Genomic DNA, 11921 nt, shown 5'->3' on the forward strand with positions numbered 1-11921 from the left:
CTCATATATTATTCAATCCATAATTTTATTTTGTAAAACCAATAAACTATGAAATTGAGAGGAGGTTATAGGAGATGAAAATGATCACTATCATATTTAATATAATAGAACTTCTATGTTGTAGGGGAAGCATAGAAACATTTCTCATTTATCTATGCTAGTTGAACATAAATGTGTCACCTCTTAAAAATCTATTTTTGCGATGGACTTAGTTTTTGAGGACATGTAATCTCTAACATGGAATAATAATCCTATTAAAAATAATAATCCTATTAAGAAAACATTTGGACCGTTAGTTTCAATTGTTTTTAAATAGGCCACCTATTTGCATTCATCTTAAAGATAAATGTTTTATACTTTGGGACCGCATATTGTAGAGATGAGGTCCAGCCAGCATGAAACAATTTTCCATATTTCTCACTCGGTTATGCTCGTTTTCAAATTGCTTTAGCCACACATATGGACTTTCAAGAAAACATTCGTCAGAGTAAGTGTTTTAAAAAGTACTGATCTGAATCTAGAGTCTTCAAAGGATCATTTTCGCGGCGGATTATTGAATGGAGCCGCAACGGACGATGCGTGGTCCGTGAGGGTTTCCACTTGTTTTTTGACCACAACAAACCTACTATGTATGTTGCGATACACTGATTTTCTAAATTCGAATCCTACACAGTTGGAATTTTAAACCACAAGAGTTAGAGAGAGAGCAACTCTCTCTCTAAGAGAAGGCCATCATCATTCAGGACTCAAAGTCCTTGACACTTTGACAAGATCTGGTAATATAACCACCATTTGTTTCACACAATCATATAAAGAAGAAGAAAAGTAGTTGCCTACGTTTGAGATCTAGTAAAGAAACCATTTAAGACAAAATTTCAGGGCATTAGATACAACTAGAAAGCTCACAAAGATCTAATTATATGAAATATTATGGAACATAGCCTAAATATTAAATACTTGCAACTTATAGAAGACTAACATAAAAAATTCTTGGGTAGGCAAAAATATTTAACATTAACAAAGAACAAAAAATTTATGCAATATAAGTTGCATTACCCAGTATCAAGTCCAATTTGGATGGGTGGGCCTCAATCAAATTGATGGTTTTCGATTCATCACCATTGGAACATAGGATCCAAGATAGCAACCAAAAAGGTTTTTTACCAACAATGAAATAGAGAATAAGAAACCAATAGAGAGAGACTAGAAAATGAGAAATCATTAAGGGAGAGAATTAGAGAAAATCGTAGAGAAAGAAGAGAAATTTAAAACGATCATATAAATAAGAGGGAAAGAGTGGGTGAAACATTTTAACAGGAAGATATATTTTAGAAAAAAAAATAGCATATAATTAAGAAGAGGAAAATAATGCTTATTTATTTAAAAAAGTATGAGATTTGATGTGTGGAGAGAGAGAAAGAGATTTGATGCGTGAAGAGAGAGAGTTAGAAAGAGGGAGAGAGCTGCTTGCAGAGAGAGAAAGTTAGAGAGAGGAGGGAGAGAGATTTTAGGAAAGAGGGTGTGAGGGCCCTCAAATATTTCTCTCCTTGTCTTATCCAAACGTCTATGCTTATCACTAAAATAGGGAGGCTTCTTAGAGAGAAAGTTCCATTATCTAACGGGTAGAAAATAACCACCCATCTCTCAGGGTAGAAAATAACCACCCATCTCCCACGATCACAGGTCACGTTTCTCAAATATTTTAGGAGGAACATCAAAACGTTGGAGAACTACCTCCTCCCATCCTTCTTTAAGAAGGGTTTCATGGCCATGGAGAGTTCATTGGAGAACGATCTCCCAACGTTTTTCACATATTTTAAGAGATCGTTTTTCACATATTTTAGGAAAAAAGCTGAATGTAGGAGATCGACCTCCTCCCATGCCTCTTTAGACAGACCTCCTCTCATCCCTCTTTAAGAAAGGTTTCATGGCCATAGAGAGTTCTTCTTATTATTCGACGTACCTATCTTGCTAATATAGAAAACTAATAATTCATGATCATAGGGAGGTAGACCAGAGAATCAATTTTGAATTCTCATTGTTCTGGGAAAGGGCCTGATCTATGCGACCTCTAATCTCGCAACACTCCCAGTAATCCTGGGAGATTTGGTATTTTATCATTTCCCATCAAAAGTTCAACATTGGTATAAGAGCAGGTTTCATTATTTATATTTGTTTAATTATTATTTTTTATCCTTTCACTCATGTTCCATTATTTATTTATTTATTTATTTATTTATTTTTATATCATCCTTGTCTTCTTTATATTAGTTTCATATTTAATTCGAGCTCATCGATTATCCTTTTTTTATATCTAACTTTGCAACCCAATTATGCGAAAAAAGAGATAATCAAATCACGAATATTTTTTTTTCTTTCTTGCTCGTCATTAAGGTAACATTTTTTTTTTTTAATGTTAGACTTTTTTTTTCAGCTTGCTACTTTGTAACCAATTTATTTGTTTATTTTTTAGGCGAACTCTTTCAATAGAAGGCACTGTTGATGGCTCAACGAGACTATTTGTTGACAGTGCAACTTTATTCATTGAAAATTTTATAGAAATCTTTTGAATTTCACTGAAATATGGTTTTAGTGTTTTCTTTTTGTTAAACCATCATCAGCTACGGAGCGTCCATCTCCCGCATAGATTTATCTCTTATAAAACTTTGTGAGAAGCATATCTTCTATCCATGCATATTGTTAGTATATTTATCTTGGCAAGTGTTAGTCATGCCATATCTTCTACCCATTGCAAAACTTAGCGCTTATCTACTTCTTTGGAAGAACAATTTAGTTATCTCTTGCAAAATATTAGTGCTTATCCATTTAACCTTAATACGTAAGTTCCAAAACAGTTGCTCTCTCCCTCTCTCTTAGCAAATAAAAGCCCTTTTTATAGAAGAAAAAGTTTATAATTTTTTGTTCTCTACCCTAATTGCAATGCTTTTTCTCTCTCTCTAAGATATTCTTTATTTGCCATCTTGCACTTAGAATACTGCTCTTCTTAATAAGATTGAACCACTGTTGATTGCTGTTTTGACCTACTATATTTGCTCAATATCAAGAGATCCTGCATCATTTATTTATTTATTTATTCTCTTGTATCCTGTTGTGCGCCTCACTCACCTTTAATAGAAAATTTCTTAGCTAGCAAGTAGATCCATGCTTTGCAACGAAAATTAATGACCCCCTAATTTGTTTGTGCTGCTGAATTTTTAGAGAGGGAGAGTCAAAACTCCTCATAATTTAGAAAGATACACACGGTATTATTGCTGAAATTTTAGAGAGAGAGAGACAAAGAGACATATAACTGCTGTCGATAATTTAATTTTCTATTGTTACATTTTTTTTTTATGCTTGGACCCTAATTTAGGGATATTTATACATATTCTATTGGAATTGTCCTATGTTTTGGTCTCTTTAACTAAGAAAATTTCATGATCTTGATTTTGTGAGTTCATTTTTGTGATGCCATATTTTTATCGAAAATATCAAATATCATTGTGCACTCTCTCTCTTGTGCTAAAATATATTCACATATTTATGAAAATTATTTTTATGTAGACATAAAGTAGTTTGTTGGCTTACTTTATTATTCTTTTGTTGGATCACAACAGTGCGAACGTAAACTGTTCGACATCTTTTTTTTGAGGTTGCAGCTCACTGAGAGTCGGCAAACCTATTATTTAGCTAACAAACAACCCTTTCTTAAACACAATTAAATTTTTTGAACTTTTAGGTATTATCTGAAAAAAAAATTAAAATGACATCTAGGCTAGTCATGTCAAAACTATCCAAACTTGAAAAACTCAATGAGACCAATTTTCTATGTAGAAAAGAAAAATTGGATATATTCTTTTCCAAGATAGGGTGGATTATGTCCAAGATACAGAACCACCAGTTTTAGGGCCTAATACCAATGGTCAAACCTAATACCAATGGTTAAGTCAGAAGGCGACTTGACAAATGGTTAGAAGATGATAAAATAAGTAAGACTATTATGTTAAGCTTTATGGAAGATGATTTAATTAGAGTCTTTGAGGATCACACTACAACTCAAAGTATGATGAGTGCCCTATTTAAAAAGTAAGGGATCACTTCTGAGACCCATGTGCAATTGTTGTTAGAAAAATACAATTCTTGCAGAATGAAAGAATCCGACTCAGTGACCGAGTATGTCAATAAAATGACAGTGCTCGCAGAGGACCTTGCTACGGCCAGGAACCTAGTCTCTGATCGCACGCAAGTGTCTATTGTCCTAAATAGTCTCCTTCCATCTTGAGAGTTCGTTGTAATTGCTTTGAATCACTGTGCACAAGGGATAACTATGTTGAATCTTCCCATGCACCTCAGTATTGAAACTGGGAGAAGAATGAGGAAGAAGTCTAATGAGCTTCATTTTGCCCAAAGTTCATCTTCTTAGATTCCCAAGAAACCTTATAATAATAAAAAATAATAATAGGTATAAGAGAAATGGGAGAAATTTTAAAAATCAAAAGAATAAGTTTGAGAAGACCTCTTTTTATTGTAAAGAAATTGGACATATCAAGTTTAATTGTCCATCGGTGAAAAATAAAAATAAGAACCATAAAAACAACCATGTTCGAAATAATCAACATAAAATAAAGAACTTGACTTGCGTAGTCCTAGAATCAACAGTTGCCGACCATGACTTAATAATTTGGTGGGTCGACTCAGCCTCCACTCAACATGTCTCGAGGACCAAGGACGGATTCACAGAGTTGAAGGAGATTGCAGCCGAAAACTTATGGATTTATTTGGGAAATGACATCTATTGTAATGTACTTGGTGTCAGTACTTTCAAGCTATGTTTACCAGGAGAAATAAATCTCCTATTGACTGATACTTGTATGTGTCCATTATGAGGCACAATTTGATTTCTGTTCCTAGGCTCTACGACAAGGGTTATGAAATAAAATTCAAGTATGGTCGGGTCACCATTGGAAAGAATTCTAGAGCATTGGTGTATGGTACTAAAGTTGACAATTTGTACCAACTGAACATTAATGAAAGTTCACCATTTTTTTGGTTATTTTAATGTCCCTTTTGATGCTTTTATGTGTATGAATGATCTATTTTTATGGCACTTAAGATTATGACATATAAGTAAGCTAAAATGAATCAAATGGTTAAAAAATGCATGCTCCCAATTTAAGAAAAATTGTGGTAAAAACATGTGAGCCATGTATTTTTAGTAAATTAACTAAGAAGTATTTCCCTAAAGGGAAAAGGTCAAGTGAACTACTTAATATTGTTTATTCTGATATATGTGACCCATTAAATGTAAAAAGACATAGAGGTATGAAATATTTCATAACATTTACGGATGATTATTCACGTTATGGATATGTATACCTAATTAGTAAGGAATCAGATGCATTAGAAACTTTTGAATAATATAACGCTGATGTTGAAAATCAGTTAGGTAGACATATTACAATTCTTCGAATAGATAGGGGAGGTGAATAATGCTCGGCCTTATTTACCGAATTTTGTAAAGATCATGGTGTAATTCACCAAACAACCATGTCATATACACCATAACAAAATAGTGTAGTTGAAAGAAGAAATAGAACTCTAATGGACATGTTTAAGTCTATGACGAGTCATTCAAATTTATCATCTCAATTTTGAGGTGAGGTTCTTAACATTACAATATATATTATTAATCGTGTTCCAACTAAATCTATAGACTCGACTCCATATGAATTATGGACAGGTAGGAAACCTGACCTTACTATTTTAAAAGTTTGGGGTTCCTGGGCACATGTGCTTATACCACCACAAAATAGAAATAAATTACAAAGTAAAACTATAAAATACTATTTTATGGTTATTCAAAAAATTCTAAGGGATATAGAATCTATAACCATGATACTAGATTATTAGTAGAGAGTCATGGTGGTTATTTTTAGAAAATATAGATGATGAAAATATTTTAAATAAGCTTATTAACTTACATGAAATTGATAAAAATAAGGGTCTGAAGGATCCTGTTTCTCATACTCCCTTTACATTTGGTGAGAATGATTCAATTGAATCAAGTATATCAGACATGCCTAAAAGAATTAGAGCCTCAACTACGACTTTAGAAGAATTTTATGTATTTATGAATGAAGATAATTATTCTTCAATGAGTGAGGATACAATAGATGAACCTCGAAGCTACAGTGAAGCTATTAGCTCACATGACTCAGTTGAGTAGACTCAGCCATGGATGATGAACTTGGTTCCATTAAAAGAAATCAAGTTTGGGAGTTGGTTGACCTCCCTAAAGATAGAAAAGCCATTCGTTGCAAATGGGTCCTAAAGAAAAATCTTAATGCAAATAGATCCATTGATAAATATAAAGCTAGATGGTAGTTAAAAGATTTACCCAAAGGAAAGGTATAGATTATGAAGAGACTTATTCTTCTGCAGTAAAATTTTCATCTATTAGGATCATCCTAGCATTAGTTGCATATTATGATTTAGAATTATTTCAGATGGATGTCAAAATAACTTTTTTAAATGGAGAATTAAAAGAAGATTATATATATATATATATATATATATATATATATATATATATATATATATATATATATATATATATATATATATATATATATGTAACAACCAGAATGATATGCAATTAAAGGGCATGAAGATAAAGTATACAAGCTTAAGAAATTATTATATGGTCTAAAACAGTCTTCTAGACAATGGTGTTGTATTTTTCATAATGCAATCACTGAGATTGCTTATATAGCCAATATGTTAGACCATTTTGTATATGTCTGGAATAATGGGAGCATTTTTGTTATATTGTCACTATATGTATATGATATTTTGATAGCCGGTAATGATATTGACATGATTAACCATACTAAATCATGGCTAAGTTCCTATTTTGAGATGAAAGATATGAGAGAAGCCTCATATGTATTAGGCATTAAGATAACAAGAGATAGAAGTTTGAGACTTCTATGTTTATCTCAAGAAAGTTATTTAGAAAGTGTTTTAAAGATATTTAAGATGGAAAATTGCAAGTACATAGATACACATATGTGTAAAAGCTTGAAATTATCAAAAAAAATATATCCATTAAATGATAGTGACAAAGCTAAAAAGGAAAGAATTTTATGTGCTCAAGCTGTAGGATGTATAAATTATGTCATGTTGTGTACAAGACCTGATTTAAGCCATGCACATGGTCTTGTGAGTAGATTTCAAAGTAATTTTGGGATAGCTCATTGGCAAGTGATAAAAATGATACTTAGATATATTCAGAAAGTTAAAAATTACAAGTGCTTCCAAGCTGATAACTTAGAGGTTACTGGGTACTCTGATGCAAACTTTGCAGGAGACCCAGATGATAAAAAATCAACCTTAGGATTTGTATTTCTCTTTGGAGGTGGTTGTGTTTCTTGATCTAGCAAGGAACAAGGTTGTGTAGTTCGGTATACTATGGAAGCCGAATATATTGCTTGTAGCATTGCTACAACTTATGCCGTTTGGATTTAACTCTTCATAAATGGTTTGAAGCTGGATATAGCCGACAGACCTGTTAAATTTTTTTGTGATAATCAAATAGCTATCTCATCAATTAGAAATAGAGCTTATAGTACCAAGGGTAAGCACGGAATTGATTATCATTACATTTATGATATTATTGGAAAGAATGAAATAACTATAAGTTATTATCCATCTTCAGATATGATTATAGACCCTTTAACAAAGGGATTGAGTGCAGAAATATTATCAAAGCGTGTAGCTTTGATGAAACTTAAAAATATTTAAGTCAGGAAATCCCAAATGAGATATTTTTGATGTCTTGGTCATGAGAAGAAAAACCGCATTAGCGTGAAAAACTTATAACATGACTTTGAATATTTTTTGTTATGGGATGGATAACTGCACTAGCATGAAAAAACCTTATGACAATGATATGATTATAAATGTTAAATCACTAAGTGATATTATTTCAATATACCTGGCCCTCATGGCTAAGTGGGAGAATGTTGGCACGTATGGGTGGCTATAGGGGCCTCAAATATTTCTCTCCTTATCTTATCAAAAACTCTATGCTTATTACTAAAATAGGGAGGCTTTTTAGAGATAGAAATTGATGTTATCTAACGGGTATAAAATAACCACTTACCTCCCAAGATTACAGGGCCATATTTCTTAGAAATTTCAGGAGGAAAGCCGAACGTTGGAGAACGGCCTCCTCCCATCCCTCTTTAAGAAGGGTTTCATGGCCATGGAGAGGTAAACCAAAGAAATAATTTTGAGTTCTCATTGTTCTGGGAAAGAGCTTGATCTCTTAAAGAGTTTCATGGCCATGGAGAGGTAAACCAAAGAAATAATTTCGAGTTCTCATTGTTCTCGGAAAGAGCTTGATCTTTGCGATCCCTAGTCTAGCAACACTCCCAGTAATCTTGGGAGCTTTGGTGTTTAATAACTTCCCATCAAAAGTCCAACATAAAAGAGATTATAAGAAAAAATATCTAATATAAAATTAAAAGTTTGCTTATCTCCTTTCTCTCTTACTAAAACGAATTTGACCCTCTATTAATTCTCTATCTATCAAAAAAGAGGGAGGGAGATGCTTGGAGAGAGAGAGAGTCTTATAGAGAGAACGAGAGAGATGCATGAAGAGAGAAAAGATAGATGTGACTTGAGAGAGAGGATAATTTTAAAAAGAGTTGAGAGAGGACAATTTTAAAAAATACAAAGGATACGGTGGCGTAAGAATAGCGAGGGTATCCCTCTTGCCCTTGAGAGCGAGGACAATTTTTAAAAATACAAAGGACACATGATGCAAGAATAGCGAGGGTACCCTTCTCGCTTAATAGATAACTAGTTGGATTATGTGTGTTGCACGTAAAAATGAAATATGAAAATTCATAAAAATAAATAAAACTCCCTAGTGAAAGATAAAAAATAATCATGAATCTTAATAAACTTTAAACATCACACTATAAAATATAGATTCATTAAAAATTCCTAAAAGATACAAAGTTGAATTTCTACTTTGTGGTAAAGATAAAAAAAATATTTTCTAACATTCTAAAGTTTATAATAATATTAAAAATTTGTTATGAATAATTATGGATGCATAATAATTCATAAAATTATATTTAAAATTTTGAAATGATGATATGCAAACTTTAGAAAAGGTTAAAATCATTTTTAAGTAAAATTCATTAATTTAAAATGTAAAATTTTCATAAGAATTTTTAGTTGTGGAAAGATACAATAGAATAGTAGAAGACTAAATAATTGGCTTATGAATCTTGAGACTGTTCATATTGCATTTGCTGATCTGCTCTTCACATCATCCTATGATGAGTACAGAAACATGAATCTCTACGTTTATCTTTGTTCAAAGAACTCTTAAAAAATTGAGTGGTTTCTAAGATTAAGACCCATTTCCTGCTATTACATAGTAATACTACAAATTTTTGAATATTCATTGAACACTAATTTGGTAAATCATACAACAATTAATATATGAATGGTTTCTAGGGTTATGATCTATTTCTTATTATTACCTAATATCGCTACAAATGTTAGACACATGTTGAAAATTATTTGGGTAATGTATGCGACAAATAAAATATCTCTCGAGGCCTAGCATATTTTGGCAGGTATTTACATGAATACAATATCTCTCAAGGCATAGCATATTTTGGTAGATATTTACATGAATACAGATATAATTCTTAGAATAATAATTTTCTACACTAAGACGAAAACTTTTAACACTTTTTCAATTAGAGAAAAAAATATTATCCTAGACAAACATTGTACGACATAATAGTGAACGTATCTTATTTGATTTCACGGAAGTACATGCATGATCGATTAAAAAAAAAACATCATATGCATGCACTATATAAAAATGAATATATGTAATTTGATTTCATGAACGTCTAGCATACATGAAAAAAAAAAAAAAAAACATAGTATACATGCATGGGGAAAATTTCATTGATTTAGTGGTAGTTTTTGTGGGTGCATGCATAGACCATCATAAATAAATAATTGGTCAATGGTTTTATCAACAATTTTATTGAATATTATGGAAAACAATGACAAAAAAAAAAAAAAATATATTTTATTAATTTATTACTACTACTCCTACCTCATACTTTTAGAGAGCAAAGAAATGATTGTTTTCGGTTTCGGTGATCAAGAAACTAAGGAGCGAGGGGTGTAGAGAGAAAATGTTGGGCCTTCTTGATTTCCTGTAGTTAAGAAGCTATTAAAAAACAAAGTGACAACATAATTACTCATGGCACTTTTTAGCAGAATTATGAATTGTTATTGATAAAATAAAAAAAAGAAAAGATAATCGTTTTGTTCTACAAAATAGTCAAACCGATATTTTATTTTCATACAAACCCTACCTATGAGAAATAAAACTTCATCACCGAAAAACCTTATCTATGATATTTTATTTTGTCAGTGCTGAAAAGCCTCACTCTCATTACTCTTACTCTTTCTCTGTCTACTCTCCTCATGACCGCTGCTCCTCTCTCATCTCCCACTGACTAGGTCTCCTACTACAATTCCAAGATCATAATACTACGAAACCCTAACTCCCTATCAAGGACTCATTATCGACCTTTGTCTACAATGATATAAACCACTATAAAAGTAATTAAAACCACTGATGATATATAATTATAAAACTATAATAATAATACATAATAATAATATAAATATAAATATAAAAAACAAAGCATAATATAAAATAATATTTTAATATATTAGTATTATGATATATTATAATATTAAAATAATATATAACCATAATAATATATATCAATATATTATATAATATATATTATAATATAATAATATTAAAAATAAAATATTAATAACAATAATCGTATAATATAATGTAATTGATAATAGGGTGTGGTTTTCATCAGGTTGCAACATTAAACAATCCAATTAAGGCACGACTTCAAATTTGATCATAACATATAATTTTGATGTAAAATATTCTTAGGATTATCTCAAAATCTATTATCATATCTAATTATAAATTTTAAATTTAAAAAATGGTTAAAATCAAGTAGATACATAAACATATAATTTTTTTGAAAATGGATGGTCTAGATAATGTATTCTAAGATGCACTATCTCTGGGACTCAAAATCCGTTTTTCTTTCATAATCATACATTTCAATATCAAGATGCTTAATTAGTGGGGTTTTCAACATTAAAACAACCGTTTGCTATGGATTTTTGAGGTGCATCTGTAGTTCTACATTTTAAAGTTGCAACCTTATATAAACTTTTTCCTTGATATTATAGTAATATTAATTCTTTAGTATATTATTATTATTATTATGAGTATTATAATATAATATTATTACAAATTATACTATAATTTTTTAATAATATTATAAATATTATATATATATATATATATATTAATCTTTATTCATTAAACACAATAAGTATTATATAAAATAAAGTATTATATAAAATAAAACAAAGGGACATATATATTATTAATAATATATCGTAATAATATATATAATATTATTATAAATTATATTATAATTTTTGTAATAGTCTTATAAATATTATAATGTTATTATTCTGTATTTTTAAATATAATTAATAATTATATATAAAATAAATTAGTGGGGCATATATAATCATTGTTTATTCTTCTCATAATCAGTCACCCAATATTTTGATTTTTCATATTATTGAATCACGCAGTTATGAAAATCTTCAAAACCATAAAAAAATAGAACTTAATAACTATTGTTGATATCCTCTAATATATATTATATATTTAAATTGTGCATTAAGTGCCCTTGTCTTTTAATTTTGCCCCGCTATCTCTAAAGAAGCCATGATACCCTTACAAAGAACAAAATATTATTATA

This window comes from Amborella trichopoda, chromosome 1, assembly GCF_054954075.1.
Source record: "Amborella trichopoda isolate Santa Cruz 75 chromosome 1, AtrichopodaSantaCruz75HAP2 v2.0, whole genome shotgun sequence".
In the NCBI taxonomy this organism is placed as follows: Eukaryota; Viridiplantae; Streptophyta; class Magnoliopsida; order Amborellales; family Amborellaceae; genus Amborella; species Amborella trichopoda.